This window comes from Lutra lutra, chromosome 1 (genome assembly GCF_902655055.1).
Source record: "Lutra lutra chromosome 1, mLutLut1.2, whole genome shotgun sequence".
NCBI classification, from domain to species: domain Eukaryota; kingdom Metazoa; phylum Chordata; class Mammalia; order Carnivora; family Mustelidae; genus Lutra; species Lutra lutra.
Window position 1 is genome coordinate 122,804,392 of NC_062278.1, and position 18,761 is coordinate 122,823,152.

Genomic DNA, 18,761 nt, shown 5'->3' on the forward strand with positions numbered 1-18,761 from the left:
TTACCAAATCCGTGCTCCTCAAGCTGCAATTCTGAGACCCCCAAATAATTGCTCTTATTTTATTTCAGCTCTGCCTCTTTTCTTAGTCAACCCAAGAAAAGATGAGAGCCAATGGGAAAGTTTCCACATAAGGTAAAAAACCTCTCTTCTCTACTGAAAAAAAAAAAACAAACAAAAAACCCCCATAAAACGTACAACACCCCAGTGGCCTATAAGTCAGTCCCACTCACTAGGATTACTACTTGACTCAAATAGATATTGACAAACCTTACTATCAGGTAAGCACATCACTGAAATGTCCAATAAAGTAATTTGACATGATTTAAAAAAAATTGAAAAGTTACTGTCCACTAGAGTGTGCTAAATCCCAATGAGAACAGCGACACATGCTGTGTGAGAAAAACAGCCACCCAGAAGAGATACATCATACACAGAATGTTTTTCAAACTGATGCAAAACTAATAGAAAACCCAAGTGTTTTTCTATTCTCTTTTGAGTCCTCTTAAATATATTAAATTTCTTTCAGTGTTTTTATAAAGTGAAACATAAAGCCCAGACAGGGGCCTTACATTTGGCCCTTATTTTAGAAAAAATACCTTTAAACAACGAAAATTTTCACAAGACATGGGAGTGTCTCTCATGCCCATGTCTTCATGAAATAATACACAGAGAAAATTCCTTTCCCACTTGCTACTGGGCAACAGAACTGACCATAAGGCAGAAGGTGAGTTGCTTATCTTAGTGAGATGATCTTAAAATAGGAACCATCAATCTGTCTGGGATGCTTAGGCCTGTTCCACCTCAGAGCCAAGGAAGGTCATGAAACATTTCTCTCTCTCTCTTTTTTTTTTTAAGATTTTATTTATTTATTTGACAGAGAAAGATCACAAGTAGGCAGAGAGGCAGGCAGAGAGAGGAGGAAGCAGGGTCCCTGCCGAGCAGAGAGCCCAGTACGGGGTTTGATCCCAGGACCCTGAGACCATGACCCGAGCCAAAGGCAGAGGCTTTAAACCACTGAGCCACCCGGGCGCCCTGGTCATGAAACATTTCTAACTTTAATAATTATAAGACTAAATTATGCTTGCTTTTTCATAGTCCTTTATTTTTCAAATGATTTTTTTTCTGATCATAAAAGCTTATGTTTATTGTACAGAATCTGGAAAATAGACTGTTACAAAGAAGAAATGCATATAGTCTATAATACCATAACCCTGGGATGATTACCACTAACCATTTCATGTATTTTCTTCCAATCTTTTCTATAAAATCATACATGTACATTAAAAAAATGGAGTCATACTTTTATATACTTTTTTTTTTTAAAGATTTTATTTATTTGACAGAGAGAAAGATATCACAAGTAAGCGGAGAGGCAGACAGAGAGAGAGAGGAGGAAGCAGGCTCTCCGCTGAGCAGAGAGCCCGATGTGGGGCTCGATCCCAGGACCCTGGGATCATGACCCGAGCCGAAGGCAGAGGCTTTAACCCACTGAGCCACCCAGGCGCCCTATATACTGCTTTTTAGTACTACACATTCTATCATAAATACTTTCTCAAGATAATGAGTATTTCTCAACCACATGATTTGTAGTGATTATACAACCTTTCATTGTGGGGCTATACCACTGATTTAATTACCCTACAATTGGATATTATTTTTTCCCTTGATTTACAATATCACTTTATGACTCTCTTAATTGCCTTTGGAACACTTAATGGCACGTTTGTGGAGTCAGTCAGACCTGGGTTCAAATCTTTACTTACTGGGGCACCTGGGTGGCTCAGTGGGTTAAAGCCTCTGCCTTTGGCTCGGGTCATGATCCCAGGGTCCTGGGATCGAGCCCCACATCGGGCTCTCTGCTCAGCAGGGAACCTGCTTCCCCCTCTCTCTCTGCCTGTCTCTCTGCCTACTTGTGATCTCTGTCTGTCAAATAAATAAATAAAATTAAAAAAAAAATCTTTACTTACTATCTGTATAGTCTTGGACTATTTAACTTCAATTTACTTTTTAAGAAAATAAAAGTTGTACAGATTAAATAACATTTACAAACAGAGAACAGTAACTGGCACACAGTAAGTACTCAAAATCATTCACCAACTCCTCTCTTCTTCAGGCTACCATCTGCATCATTTATCGAATAATTAGATTACCTTCTAAGTATACTGGTCTTAGCCTCAAGTAGACTCCGACCTGTCTTTTTTTTAATTGAGGTATAACTGACATACAACATTATATCAGTTTCAGGTGCACACGCCGTAACAATTCTTTATTTGTATACGTTGCAAAATGATCACAATAAATCTAGTTATCATCTGTCACCATACAAAGTTACAAACTTTTTCTTGTGATGAGAACTTAAGTTCTTTTATCTCCTTTCAATATACAATGCAATATTACTGACTATAGTCACCATGTTGATGTTATACCCCCATAACTTAGTTTATAACTGGAAGTTTGTACCCTTTGACCCCCACTTCACCCATTTATCCCACCCCCCTAACCTTCCTTCAAGGCAGAAAATCAATCTTACTACTTGCATCAAACTGCATATAGCAGGAATTCAATAAGTGCATGCCAGGTTGAGCTGAGCTTAAAAAAATCTATTTCTATTTGCCAAAGATTGTCTATGTATTTTCCATTGTATTTTCCATTCAATAAATATTAATTAAACACCTACAGGCCAGGTATTATATTACTAGACCTAGAACAGAGGACAACTAAATCCATATGAACTCAAGGAGCTTACTTTCTGATTAAGAAGGCAGATACATTAACCAACAATTCCCACTTAAAGTGATAATTGATGGGGCAGGTGTGTGTACAGGGTATAAAAGGAGACTACTGGAGACACATCTAAACCTGCATGGAGAAACAAAAGGTCAAGGAAGTGAAGCTTAATCTGGGTCTTGAAGAACGAACTAGTAGAAAGGTAGACAAAGTAGGGAGAGAATTCCAGGCTAAGGGAACAGCACATACGGTCTCAAAGAGGGAAGAGCCTAGGATGACTCCAGCCTTCTTATTAAGGCAACATTTGAATTATAGCATTCACTAAGTTGGGAATATAGGAGGAAGAGTAGGTTTGAGAGCAGAAAAAACTGAGTTCGTTTTGGACATGTGATTTGGGAGGGGCCAATGTGACATCCAAATAATTATATTTCATAGATTTAAGTCAGCTTCAGGAAAGAGTTGGCTCTAGAGATCCTACTTCAGTCATCTATTTAAATAGTTGTTAAGTGAAGGCCTAGGACAATCAAATGTAAGTCTTAATTCTTTTTTTTTTTAAGATTTTATTTATTTATTTGACAGAGATCACAGGTAGGCAGAGAGGCAGGCAGAGAGAGAGGAAGAAACAGGCTCCCTGCTGAGCAGAGAGCCCGATGTGGGACTCGATCCCAGGACCCTGAGATCATGACCTGAGCCAAAGGCAGAGGCGTAACCCACTGAGCCACCCAGGCGCCCCTAAATAGAGTTACTTTTAAAAAGAAAACCTGGGAGGAGTCAAGATGGCGGAGAAGTAGCAGGCTGAGACTACTTTGGGTAGCGGGAGATCAGCTAAATAGCTTGTCTAAAGATTGCAAACACCTACAAATCCAACGGGAGATTGAAGAGAAGAAGAACAGCAATTCCAGAAACAGAAAATCAACCACTATCTGAAAGGTAGGACTGGTGGAGAAGTGAATCCAAAGCGACGGGAAGATAGACCGCGGGGGGAGGGGCCGGCTCCCGGCGAGCGGCGGAGCAACGGAGCAAAATCAGGACTTTTAAAAGTCTGTTCCGCTGAGGGACATCGCTCCAGAGGCTTAACTGGGATGAAGCCCAGGCGGGGTCAGCGCGGCCTCAGGTCCCGCAGGGTCGCAGAAGGATCGGGGGTGTCTCAGTGTCGCAGAGCTTACTGGTATTAGAGCGGGGAAGCCGGCTACAGAGACAGAGCCGAGGAGTGACTCTCAGCTCGGGGTTGCCTTGAACCGGTCGCAGGCTCGGTCAGCTCTGAGCGCGGCCGGAGGCCAGGGTGACGGGAGTCATTGGGCGCTGTTCTCTGAGGGCGCACTGAGGAGTGGGGCCCTGGGCTCTCGGCTCCTCTGGGCCGGAGACCGGGAGGCCGCCATCTTCATTCCTGTCCTCCGGAACTCTACGGAAAGCGATCAGGGAACAAAAGCTCCCGAAAGCAAACCCGAGCGGATTACTCAGCGCGGCCCCGGGGTAAGGGCGGTGCAACTCCACCTGGGGCAAAGACGCTTGAGAATCACTACAACAGGCCCCTCCCCCAGAAGATCAACGGGAAACCCAGCCAGGACCAAGTTCACCTACCGAGGAGTGCAGTTTCAATACCAAGGAGAGTGGCGGAATTCCAGAGGAGAAGAAAGCAAAGCACGGAACTCATGGCTTTCTCCCCATGATTTTTTAGCCTTGCAGTTAATTTAATTTTTTTTTCTTTTTCAATTTTTTTTTCTTTTTCTCTTCTTCGGCTAAATTTTTTTAACTTTTACCGTTTTCTTTTTTAACGTTTTTTAAATAGTTTATCTAATATATATATATATTTTTTCCTCTTTTTATATTTTTTCTTTATCGGCTTTCTTTTTTTAAATAGTTTCTTTTTTTTTTTTTCTTTTTGAACCCCTATTTATCCCCTTTCTCCCCCCTCACAATTTGGGATCTCTTCTGATTTGGCTAAAGCATATTTTCCTGGGGTTGTTGCCACCCTTTTAGTATTTTACTTGCTTCTTCATAAACTCTTATCTGGACAAAATGACAAGGCGGAAAAATTCACAACAAAAAAAAGAACAAGAGGCAGTACCAAAGGCTAGGGACCTAATCAATACAGACATTGGTAATATGTCAGATATAGAGTTCAGAATGACGATTCTCAAGGTTCTAGCCGGGCTTGAAAAAGGCATGGAAGATATTAAAGCAACCCTCTCGGGAGATATAAAAGCCCTTTCTGGAGAAATAAAAGAACTAAAATCTAACCAAGTTGAAATCAAAAAAGCTATTAATGAGGTGCAATCAAAAATGGAGGCTCTCACTGCTAGGATAAATGAGGCAGAAGAAAGAATTAGTGATATAGAAGACCAAATGACAGAGAATAAAGAAGCTGAGCAAAAGAGGGACAAACAGGTACTGGACCACGAGGGGAGAATTCGAGAGATAAGTGACACCATAAGACGAAACAACATTAGAATAATTGGGATTCCAGAAGAAGAGGAAACAGGGAGGGGAGCAGAAGGTATATTGGAGAGAATTATTGGAGAGAATTTCCCCAATATGGCAAAGGGAACAAGCATCAAAATTCAAGAGGTTCAGAGAACCCCCCTCAAAATCAATAAGAATAGGTCCACACCCCGTCACCTAATAGTAAAATTTACAAGTCTTAGTGACAAAGAAAAGATCCTGAAAGCAGCCCGGGAAAAGAAGTCTGTAACGTACAATGGTAAAAATATTAGATTGGCAGCAGACTTATCCACAGAGACCTGGCAGGCCAGAAAGAGCTGGCATGATATATTCAGAGTACTAGAAGAGAAAAACATGCAGCCAAGAATACTATATCCAGCTAGGCTATCATTGAAAATAGAAGGAGAGATTAAAAGCTTCCAGGACAAACAAAAACTGAAAGAATTTGCAAATACCAAACCAGCTCTACAGGAAATATTGAAAGGGGTCCTCTAAGCAAAGAGAGACCCTAAAAGTAGTAGATCAGAAAGAAACAGAGACAATATACAATAACAGTCACCTTACAGGCAATACAATGGCACTAAATTCATATCTCTCAATACTTACCCTGAATGTTAATGGGCTAAATGCCCCAATCAAAAGACACAGGGTATCAGAATGGATAAAAAAACAAAACCCATCTATATGTTGCCTAAAAGAAACTCATCTTAAACCCGAAGACACCTCCAGGTTTAAAGTGAGGGGGTGGAAAAGAATTTACCACGCTAATGGACATCAGAAGAAAGCAGGAGTGGCAATCCTTATATCAGATCAATTAGATTTTAAGCCAAAGACTATAATAAGAGATGAGGAAGGACACTCTATCATACTCAAAGGAACTGTCCAACAAGAAGATCTAACAATTTTAAATATCTATGCCCCTAAGGTGGGAGCAGCCAACTATATAAACCAATTAATAACAAAATCAAAGAAACACATCGACAAGAATACAATAATAGTAGGGGATTTTAACACTCCCCTCACTGAAATGGACAGATCATCCAAGCAAAAGATCAACAAGGAAATCAAGGCCTTAAATGACACACTGGACCAGATGGACATCACAGATATATTCAGAACATTTCATCCCAAAGCAACAGAATACACATTCTTCTCTAGTGCACATGGAACATTCTTCAGAATAGATCACATTCTTGGTCCTAAATCAAGTCTCAATCGGTATCAAAAGATTGGGATCATTCCCTGCATATTTTCAGACCACAATGCTCTAAAGCTAGAACTCAATCACAAGAGGAAATTTGGAAAGAACCCAAATACATGGAGACTAAACAGCATCCTTCTAAAGAATGAATGGGTCAAACAGGAAATTAAAGAAGAATTGAAAAAATTTATGGAAACAAATGATAATGAAAACACAACGGTTCAGAATCTGTGGGACACAACAAAGGCAGTCCTGAGAGGAAAATATATAGCGGTACAAGCCTTTCTCAAGAAACAAGAAAGATCTCAGGTACACAACCTAACCCTACACCTAAAGGAGCTGGAGAAAGAACAAGAAAGAAACCCTAAACCCAGCAGGAGAAGAGAAATCATAAAGATTAGAGCAGAAATCAATGAAATAGAAACCAAAAAAACAATAGAACAAATCAACGAAACTAGGAGCTGGTTCTTTGAAAGAATTAATAAGATTGATAAACCCCTGGCCAGACTTATCAAAAAGAAAAGAGAAAGGACCCAAATAAATAAAATCATGAATGAAAGAGGAGAGATCACAACGAACACCAAAGAAATACAGACAATTATAAGAACATACTATGAGCAACTCTACGCCAACAAATTTGACAATCTGGAAGAAATGGATGCATTCCTAGAGACATATAAACTACCACAACTGAACCAGGAAGAAATAGAAAGCCTCAACAGACCCATAACCAGTAAGGAGATTGAAACAGTCATCAAAAATCTCCAAACAAACAAAAGCCCAGGGCCAGACGGCTTCCCGGGGGAATTCTACCAAACATTTAAAGAAGAACTAATTCCTATTCTCCTGAAACTGTTCCAAAGAATAGAAATAGAAGGAAAACTTCCAAACTCATTTTATGAGGCCAGCATCACCTTGATCCCAAAACCAGACAAGGATCCCAACAAAAAAGAGAACTACAGACCAATATCCTTGATGAACACAGATGCAAAAATTCTCGCCAAAATACTAGCCAATAGGATTCAACAGTACATTAAAAGGATTATTCAACACGACCAAGTGGGATTTATTCCAGGGCTGCAAGGTTGGTTCAACATCCGCAAATCAATCAATGTGATACAACACATTAATAAAAGAAAGAACAAGAACCATATGATACTCTCCATAGATGCTGAAAAAGCATTTGACAAAGTACAGCATCCCTTTCTGATCAAAACTCTTCAAAGTGTAGGGATATTGAGGCACATACCTCAATATTATCAAAGCCATCTATGAAAAACCCACCGCAAATATCATTCTCAATGGGGAAAAACTGAAAGCTTTTCCGCTAAGGTCAGGAACACGGCAGGGATGTCCGTTATCACCACTGCTATTCAACATAGTACTAGAAGTCCTAGCCTCAGCAATCAGACAACAAAAGGAAATTAAAGGCATCCAAATTGGCAAAGAAGAAGTCAAACTATCACTCTTTGCAGATGATATGATACTATATGTGGAAAACCCAAAAGACTCCACTCCAAAACTGCTAGAACTTGTACAGGAATTCAGTAAAGTGTCAGGATATAAAATCAATGCACAGAAATCAGTTGCATTTCTCTACACCAACAACAAGACAGAAGAAAGAGAAATTAAGGAGTCCATCCCATTTACAATTGCACCCAAAACTATAAGATACCTAGGAATAAACCTAACCAAAGAGACTAAGAATCTATACACTGAAAACTATAAAGTACTCATGAAAGAAATTGAGGAAGACACAAAGAAATGGAAAAATGTTCCATGCTCCTGGATTGGATATCTCACAATAAATATTGTGAGAATGTCTATGCTACCTAAAGCAATCTACACATTTAATGCAATTCCTATCAAAGTACCATCCATTTTTTTCAAAGAAATGGAACAAATAATCCTAAAATTTATATGGAACCAGAAAAGACCTCGAATAGCCAAAGCAATATTGAAAAAGAAAGCCAAAGTTGGTGGCATCACAATTCCGGACTTCAAGCTCTATTACAAAGCTGTCATCATCAAGACAGCATGGTACTGGCACAAAAACAGACACATAGATCAATGGAACAGAATAGAGAGCCCAGAAATAGACCCTCAACTCTATGGTCAACTCATCTTTGACAAAGCAGGAAAGAATGTCCAATGGAAAAAAGACAGCCTCTTCAATAAAGGGTGTTGGGAAAATTGGACAGCCACATGCAGAAAAATGAAATTGGATCATTTCCTTACACCACACACGAAAATAGACTCAAAATGGATGAAGGATCTCAATGTGAGAAAGGAATCCATCAAAATCCTCGAGGAGAACACAGGCAGCAACCTCTTCGACGTCAGCCGCAGCAACATCTTCCTAGGAACATCGCCAAAGGCAAGGGAAGCAAGGGCAAAAATGAACTTTTGGGATTTTATCAAGATAAAAAGCTTTTGCACAGCAAAGGAAACAGTTAACAAAACCAAAAGACAACTGACAGAATGGGAGAAGATATTTGCAAATGACATATCAGATAAAGGGCTAGTGTCCAAAATCTATAAAGAACTTAGCAAACTCAACACCCAAAGGACAAATAATCCAATCAAGACATGGGCAGAGGACATGAACAGACATTTCTGCAAAGAAGACATCCAGATGGCCAACAGACACATGAAAAAGTGCTCCATATCACTCGGCATCAGGGAAATACAAATCAAAACCACCATGAGATATCACCTCACACCAGTCAGAATGGCTAAAATGAACAAGTCAGGAAATGACAGATGCTGGCAAGGATGCGGAGAAAGGGGAACCCTCCTATACTGTTGGTGGGAATGCAAGCTGGTGCAACCACTCTGGAAAACAGCATGGAGGTTCCTCAAAATGTTGAAAATAGAACTACCCTATGACCCTGCAATTGCACTGCTGGGTACTTACCCTAAAGATACAAACGTAGTGATCCGAAGGGGCACGTGCACCCGAATGTTTATAGCAGCAATGTCTACAATAGCCAAACTATGGAAAGAACCTAGATGTCCATCAACAGACGAATGGATAAAGAAGATATGGTATATATACACAATGGAATACTATGCAGCCATCAAAAGAAATGAAATCTTGCCATTTGCGACGACGTGGATGGAACTAGAGGGTATCATGCTTAGCGAAATAAGTCAATCGGAGAAAGACAACTATCATATGATCTCCCTGATATGAGGGAGAGGAGATGCAACATGGGGGGTTGAGGGGGTAGGAGAAGAGTAAATGAAACAAGATGGGATTGGAGGGAGACAAACCATAAGTGACTCTTAATCTCACAAAACAAACTGAGGGTTGATGGGGGGAGGGGGTTGGGAGAGGGGAGTGGGGTTATGGATATTGGGGAGGGTATGTGCTATGGTGAGTGCTGCGAAGTGTGTAAACCTGGCAATTCGCAGACCTGTACCCCTGGGGATAAAAATATATGTTTATAAAGCTGTAAAAAAAAAAAAAAAGAAAAAAGAAAGGATGAATACCCAAGTTTTGTAGCAACATGGACGGGACTGGAAGAGATTATGCTGAGTGAAATAAGTCAAGCAGAGAGAGTCAATTATCATATGGTTTCACTTATTTGTGGAGCATAACAAATAGCATGGAGGACAAGGGGAGATGGAGAGAAGGGAGTTGAGGGAAATTGGAAGGGGAGGTGAACCATGAGAGACTATGGACTCTGAAAAACGATCTGAGAATTTTGAAGGGGTGGGGGGTGGGAGGTTGGGGGCACCAGGTGGTGGGTATTGTAGAGGGCACGGATTGCATGGAGCACTGGGTGTGGTGCAAAAATAATGAATACTGTTATGCTGAAAAAATTAAAAAATTAAAAAGAAAACCTGAGGGCACCTGGGTGGCTCAGTGGGTTAAAGCCTCTGCCTTCAGCTCAGGTCATGATCCTAGGGTCCTGGGATCGAGCCCCACATCGGGCTCTCTGCTCAGTGGGGAGCCTGCTTCCTCCTCTCTCTCTGCCTACTTGTGATCTCTGTCTGTCAAATTAATAAATAAAATCTTAAAAAAAAAAAAAAAGAAAACCTGAATAGTATGTAGGTGAGGCAGAGAGGCCACAGAAGACAAGGCCTCAAGAGTGGCTGCAGCATTTGGCAACTGGAAGGATTCTAGAGAGCTTAATGGTCAGTATTTGAAAGAATTAAGGACAGAAAAGAGATCACAAGAGACTAAGAGAATAGAGGGAAGGGAGTGGGAACAACAAACAACAGTTTATCCTTTCAAAAACAAGAAGAGAATCTACATCAAGAAGTTCGTTTGTTTTTAAAGACTGGCAAGCTATGGCATGTTTATGAGCTAAGAGCATCCTCTCCAGTAGAAAGGAAAACGAAATGCAAGGGAGGGAACAGCTAGTAGTTGAGGGAAGGTGGGACAGAGGCTCGGAGTGGGGACAGAAGTGTGTGTATGTGGGGAAAGACAACAGAGGGTTGAAGGCAAGAGCAGTGTGGGGCAGAATGTAAGGAGTTCAAATAAAAAACTTTTTTAAATGTCACTTTCACCTTTAGGGGAATGCTAGGATACCAATACACTGCTTTGAAAACTAACAGAGGAAAAGAGTATTTTTTTTTGAAGGTGAGGATGAAGAGATAAACAGAGGCTTTATATAACAGTCACACAATGTTTTCGGATGATACCATTAAACTGTTTGTAATAACTGGGAAATATTCCCTTTTTAATCTTAAGTGGAAAAAAAGGACACAAACTTATATAATGGATATGACATTATACAAGTCTATGTATATATGTATATGTTTGTATGTACGTGCATATGTATATAAATACAGAGAAAATTTGGAGATGATTTTTATCTTTATACTTTTTCCCCTCTATTCTTTAACAATGAGCACAGAATCAGGAAAAATACTTTTAGTTCTTTTGAAAGCCTGTAAGTAAGCACTGCATCTTGGCATAGATAAGTAAGGCAAAAACTTCTGTTGAGCTTTAATAGGCAGAAAACAATCTATGGGAAATAACTCAAGGAATAAAAGTTGATTATTTCCTGCTTTGTAGTAGCCATTAGAAAGAATTTCAGAATCAGAGTCTTAGAATGCTAGTACTGAAGTGGTCCTTGAGCCTCTCCAAAATCTGCATCTTGCAGAACAAGAAAATGAGATCCAAGAAGGTAAAATAACCCATTCAAGGTCACTGGTTACTGGCGGACGTGACCAGGTAGACTGAATTCCAGGCCAGCATTTCTACTGCTGTATCAGAATCCTCAATTTTTTCCTAATGCACCACATGCAAATTATTTCTAGGTTGGTACCAGCTTAATTAATATCATTGTCTCAAGGTTGATCGTTAAAGGAACACAGGCAATATAAACCTGTGTGATAAAAGCTTATATATTCACAAGATGCCAATTCACAATAAACTTATTAACATCTCTAAACTCAGAACAAAGTTAGGAAATGAGTGAAAATAATCTAATTTACACATTACTTGAACCCCAAATCAAATTTACCAGTTTAAAATAAAACTGTACTCATTCTAAACCTCCCCAGTTTGAACTTACATTCCAAAGAAATGCTTCAGTGCTATATTTTTAAATAAATTCCTTATTACCGTAAGAGGCAGTTATTAATTTAGAAGAAACAAACACGCTGAATCTTCAAACAATGTTAACAACATAGGAATGTTGATTCACGTGGGTTCTCAAATTGAAATGCGCCTCAGGCACCAACTTACATACTAGCAGATAAATGTGGCAATCATTTTTCGCATTCAGAAAGAGGAGTTAAAATTCACGGCCTTAAGAAGGTAAACTTTAATATCAATGTACTGCTCACACTCAGGAAATAGAACACATATTTTCAGCTAGATCTAGAAATATGATCCCCAAATAAATCCTTGGCTCTTCAATCAAGTATTAAAGAAATGCTGGGCGCCTGGGTGGCTCAGTGGGTTAAAGCCTCTGCCTTCAGCTCAGGTCATGGTCCCAGGGTCCTGGGATGGAGGCCCGCATCGGGCTCTCTGCTCGGCGGGGAGCCTGCTTCCTCCTCTCTCTCTCTGACTGCCTCTCTGCCTACTTGTGATCTCTCTGTCAAATAAATAAATTTTAAAAAAATCTTTAAAAAAAAAAAAATGCTGAGGCGACTTACTCTGTGTACTGCCTTCCTGCCTCCTCTATGACGACCATGATTTCAGTAACTCCCCCACAGTCAACTTCAAAACAAGTAAGTTTAAGTCCCCTGTCCTGGAATTTGCACTTGAGTCTACACAGCACACCATCTCAAAAAGATCTTTTACTCACCAAAAATTATCTACAATGACTCTAGGGATTATTTCTAACACAAAATACATGATGAACCACAGAGAAGGCTGAGAGTATGTCTTAAATTCAATGGCTCTAGTGACGTTAAAAAGGACCCTTTTGATCAAGCCCCGCATCGGGCTTTCTGCTCAGTGGAGAGCCTGCTTCCTCCTCTCTCTCTGCCTGCCTCTCTGCCTACTTGTGATCTCTGTCAAATAAAACAAATAAAATCTTAAAAAAAAAAAAAAGAATCCTTTTATCCAATACAAGTCATGAATCATAATAAAATGGACTCCAATGAGGGAAAATTAAAAGCAAGAGACCTCAGGCCCACAATTCTGTATGTGTTTTTAGGTTAACTTGGGATGAAAGGATGTACTTGTTGAAGTTAATATAGTTTGTACCCCTAATCCTACTCTGGTTAACCTCTAAATTTATCACAGTGCCCTCTGCAATCTGGCATTCCTTTCTCTCCTTCTCTTTGCCTACTGTCCATTCCATCCTTTAGGACAAAGAATCCTCAGAAGGTAGATATTTCCAATGCTACACAGTGCTCCTTCATTATTCTTCTAACAAGACATGGAAAAGTATTGCCAAGTACCAGTCACTTACCAAAGCATTTTCTATACTGATATAAAATCCCCAATAACTCAAATAATACGAATCTCTACTTTTAGTCCAATGAATTTCCAAAAGCAATGATTCTCATTCAGGTGAGGAGATAAGAATTTGCTGGAAAATCTTCTTAAACTACCTATGAGTGACAAACTACCTGTGGACAATATTCCCCCAAACTTTGTATTCTGTTTCCTTATTCCCTTCTCTGAGCATCCCTGTTTTAGAAACCTCAATTATTGATGAGTGTATGTGGAATATGTCAGATGGCTATGACAGAACAAAAATTTAAAACAACCCTAAAGGAACCAAGTAACCAGGTGTCCACAGTTTCCAGTCAGCTAAAAATCCCATATGGACCAATTTACAGTTTCTTGGATCAGATGAGAAGGAAACACTGTTGGAATAAATTTAGTCTAGGACAAGAGTGATAAAGAGAATTCTGTATCAAGCATTAGAAATACACATCTCAAAGATACAAGCATCCATTGAGTTCCCAAATAATAAATGATCTACGAATAGAAAAGTCCCTTTTTCCCTACTTGTAATTTACCCCATGTGTCCTTCACACTCTAGCACCACAATTTTAAGGAACCATTTAAAACAATCAAAAAACCTTGAAGCTTCTAGGGAAACTGTGGACTCTAAGACATTGGCAGTAAGAAACTATAAAAACTCAGGAAAATTGCTCAGGCTCCCTTAACCCCCATAAAAATATTTACCTTTACTCTACTGAAATATTACTTGAAAATCTACTTACTAGGTTGGGTTAACTGAAGTTTTTTTTTTTTTTTATGCTTAAATAATAGGTGCTGATAAACACTCATTTTTATTACTTAAAATCTGAATAGTATATTCATATGGTTCAAAGAGTAAAAATAATATATAAGGCATATACTATGAAGAGTGTCATTCCTACCCTGCTTCTCATCTTTCCAGTTCCTACTGCATGTTTTAGTCTCTCATTGTTCCAGAGTTTCTTTATACAAATTAAAGGATATTATTTTCCCTGTCCATCTTTCGCGGGGGTATTTGGGGCTGAGCTGAGAAGGATGAGTGGGTATAGGGTCGGGGGGCTCTCCATTGCCTGTCTCAAAATGGCCACTATTCTCAGAGGGCACAAAACTGTACATCTGACCTAAAACATGAATCACATTTCTAGACCCAGGTTCCACCCTGGCTAGGACACTGACATCCCCTCCTGGCCTGTGTGAACGGGAAGGCTCAGCGCCTCTATGAGAAGAGAAAGCCAATCCACCATTTTCTAAGAGGCGGCTGGGTACAACAGGCTATACTTTAACTGTTAAGTGGAGCCACACGTAATGAAAAATCAAAGCCCAAAGACTGCTCCTCCCTTCCTGGTCTTTGTTTTAATGTTGCTGTGTGGTATGTGTGTGTGTGTGTGTTTAAATTAATAGTATTTTATCTTTAGAACAGGCTGACGGAAAATTAAGCAGTGTGTGTACTACAAAAAGTTCCCATATAACTGGCTCTTTACCTGTTCACAGTTTCCTCATTATTAACATCTTACATTAATGTGGTACATTTGTTACAACAAATGAGCCAACAGTGACACATTATCATTAACTAAAGTCCATAGTTTACATTAGGGTTCACTCTTTGTGTTGTACATCCTTTGGGTTTTGACAAATGTATAATGACATAACCACCCTTATAGTAACTACTGAAGACTTTCACTGCCCTAAAAATCCCATAACCCAACTACTCATCCCTTCCTACCTCCCTCCAAACCCCTGGCAACCACTGATCTTTTTACCTTTCCTAGGATGTCATACAGTTGCAGTCATGTAAGTATGTGGGTTTCTCAGACTTCTTTCATTAAGTAATGTGCATTTAAGGTTTAGCTATGCCTTTCTGTGGCTTGAGAATTCATTTCTTTTTCTGAGTTAATACCCCATTGTACAGACTGCCACAGTTTATTCTTTCACCTTTTGAAGGATATCTGAGTTGCTTCTAGTTTTTTGAAATTGTAAGTAAAGCAGATATAAACATTCATATGCAGGTTTTTATGTGGGCACAAGTTTTCTATTCTTTTGGGTTAATAGACCTCAGAGCATGATGGCTGGATCCTACAGTAAGGCTCTGTTTAGCTTTGTGAGACAGCCACACTATCTTCTAATGTGACTGTGCCATTTTGCACGTCCACCGGCAGTGAATGAAGAGTTCGCATTGTTGCATATCCTAACGTTTGGTTTTGTCAATGTTTTGGATTTTGCCAATCTAGGTGTTTAGTGCTATCTTATTGTTGTTTTAATCTGCAATTCCCTAGTGACGTATGATGTTAGACATCTTTTCATGTGTTTATTTGCCATCTGTATATCTACTTCGGTGGGGTGTCTGTTCCATTCTTTTGCCCAATTTTTAATTGCATTATTTGGTTTCTTGAGTTTTAAGAGTTCTTTGTGTGTTTCGGACACACGCCCTTGGTCAGACGCGTTCTGCAAATATTTTCTCCTAGTCTGTGGCTTATCAATCTCTTAATGTCCCTCACAGACCAAAAGTTTTTAAACTTTCATGGATCATATTTTTGGTTTTGTATCTAAAAAGTCATCACCATATCCAAGGTCATCTCGGTTTTCTCCTGTTATCTTTTCTAAGTTTTATATCTTACATTTAGGTCTGAGATCCATTTTGAGTTCAGTGTTTTTTTTTTTAATTAAAGGTATAAAATCTGTGTCTAAAATTACTTTTTTGCTTGTGGATGTCTAGCTATTCCAGCACCATTTAATGAAAAGACTTTTCTTCCTCCACTGAATTGTTTTTGTTCCTTCGTCAAAAATCAATTGACTGTACTTGTATGGGTGTATTTCTGGGCTCTCTATTCTGTTCTACTGATCCATCTGTCTATTATTTTGCCAATGTCACAGTGTCTTAATTGTGACAGCTTAAGAGTAAGTCTTGAAGGAGCGCCTGGGCGGCTCAGTCGGTTAAGCATCTGTCTTCGGCTCAGGTCATGATCCCAGGGTCCTGGGATGGAGCCCCGCTCTGGACTCCTTGCTCAGTGGGGATTCTGCTTCTCCCTACCCCTCTGCCTGTGGTTCCTTCTGCTTGTGTGTGCACTCTCTGTCAAATAAGTAAATAAAATCTTAAAAAAAAAAATAGTAAGTCTCAAAGTTGAGTAGTGTCAGTGCTTTGATTTCATTTTCCTCAGTATCGTGTTGGCTATTCCGAGTCTTTTGCCTTTCCACATAGGATCATTTAGTCAATATCTATAAAATATTGATTTTGTTTGGTGTTGTGTTGAATCTACAGATCAAGCTGGGAAGAACTAACAACTTAACAATATTGAATCTTCCCACTCGTGAACATGGAATGTCTCTCCATTTATTTAAATCTTCTTTCTCTTACAGAGTTTTAGTTTTTCTCATATAGATCTTGTATATGTTTTTTTTGAAATATTTTATTTATTTATTTGACAGAGAGATCACAAGCAGGCAGAGAGGCAGGCAGAGAGAGAGGAGGAAGCAGGCTCCCTGCTGAGCAGAGAGCCCGATGCGGGGCTTGATCCCAGGACCCTGAGATCATGACCTGAGCCGAAGGCAGCGGCTTAACCCACTGAGCCACCCAGGCGCCCCTGTTTTGTTAGATTTATACTTGAGTACCTCATTTTTGGGTATGCCAATATAAATTATATATTGTTTTTTAAATTTCAAATTTCAATTGTTCCTTACTGATATAAAGTAATTGATTTATATATATATATATATATATTTTTTTTTTTAAGATTTTATTTATTTATTTGACAGAGAGAGATCACAAGTAGGCAGAGAGGCAGGCAGAGACAGAGGAGAAAGCAGGCTCTCCACGGAGCAGAGAGCCCAATGTGGGGCTTGATCCCAGGACCCTGGGATCATGACCTGAGCCGAAGGCAGAGGCTTAACCTACTGAGCCACTCAGGCGCCCCTGATTTTTATATATTAACTTTGGATCCCGCAACTGTAGTATAATCATTCATGAGTTCCAAGAATTTGTCAATTCTTTGGGATTTTCTACATAGACTATCAAAACATCTGTGAATAAAGACAGTGTCATATTCCTTCTTTCCCAATCTTTATGCCTTCTGTTTTCTTGTCTTACTGCATTACCTAGGTTTCCCAGTACAATGTTGAATGTGAATGGTTAGAGGGGACATCCTTGTCTTGTCCTGATCTTAGGGAAGAACCATCTAGTTTCTCATCAAGTATGGTAAAAACTGTAGGATTTCTGCAGATGTTCTTTATCAAACTGAGGAAGCTTCCCTTTATTCTTAGTTTGTGGTGAGTTCATGAACAGGTACTGGATTTTGAGTCAAACACTTTTTCTGAATCCACAGACATGATCATATGATTTTTCTTCTTTAGCCTACTGATGTGATGGATTACTTTGACGTTGAATGCTGCACCAGCCTTGCATACCTGGAATAAATCCCATTTGTCTGTGGCATGTAATTCTTTTTATATACCATTGGATTCAATCTGTTAATATCTTGCTGAGGAGTTTTCCATCTGTGTTCATGAGTTACATTGATCTGTAATGTCTTTTTTATATGTGGACAGGCTGAGAAATCTCAGAGCCATCAGTCAGTTACATGTAAGTGGTCATCAGTTTAATCAGATTATTGTTCTTCAGAAAGCTAAACAACAACTGCAGGGGGCAAAGATATTACCGCACAAAGGGAAAACATGAAACACTCAGGGATCAAGGCAGTCATCAGCCAGCTGTAGCAGCTCAAGAGCATGAAAACCTTAGTTTATACTATTTTCCTTAGTTCTGAAGTTGTGAATCAGAGGAGGGAGAAGGAAAGAATCAGTCCAGGAAGATGAGGGATAAGATATCTTCTGAGTGCCTGAAAGAAACTATTTTTTTTTTGTGTGTGTGAGATACAATAGCCTTGTCTGACTTTTAACTTAAAAATAATGGGGGTCTAAGCCCCCAGTTCCACACTTAGACACTGTCTTCTGGGTCAAGGATGATAAGCCTCTGTAGCGCAAAAACTTTTCTCTACCCAGATCTGCTTCCTCCCCTTCTTTATCAATTTGACAATTTCAAACAATCCAAGAATTTTAACCACAGAAAACTATCTTCACAATTTTTGCCAACTCTAAATTATACCATTATTTACTTAATAAATTCCATAAAATTATGAAAATTAATCTTAAAAGGAAAATTTTATCTCCAACATTAATCTCTTTTTAAAATATTTTATTTATTTATTTATCAGAGACAGAGAGAGAGAAAGAGAGCACACACAAGCAGGCAGAGTGGCCGGTAGAGGCAGAGAGAGAAACAGGCTCCCTACCAAGCAAAGAGCCCAATGTGGGATTTGATCCCAGAACCCTGGGATCACGACCTGAGCCGAAGGCAGTGGCTTAACCGATTGAGCCACCCAGGCGTCCCTCTCCATTGTTAATCTTACCAAATACAGATGCTACACACTGACATACACTAAAAATATGACTCCTAAAGTTAAAAATATTTATCCCTCTACCACCTAAAGTCATCTACTG

General features: G+C 39.4%; 1 protein-coding gene across 6 annotated transcripts in view; it reads right to left on the reverse strand.

Moving 5' to 3' along the window:
* SEC22A (SEC22 homolog A, vesicle trafficking protein) overlaps window positions 1-18,761 on the reverse strand; it is a 74,738-nt gene that overhangs the window by 12,710 nt on the left and 43,267 nt on the right. The window lies entirely within an intron of this gene.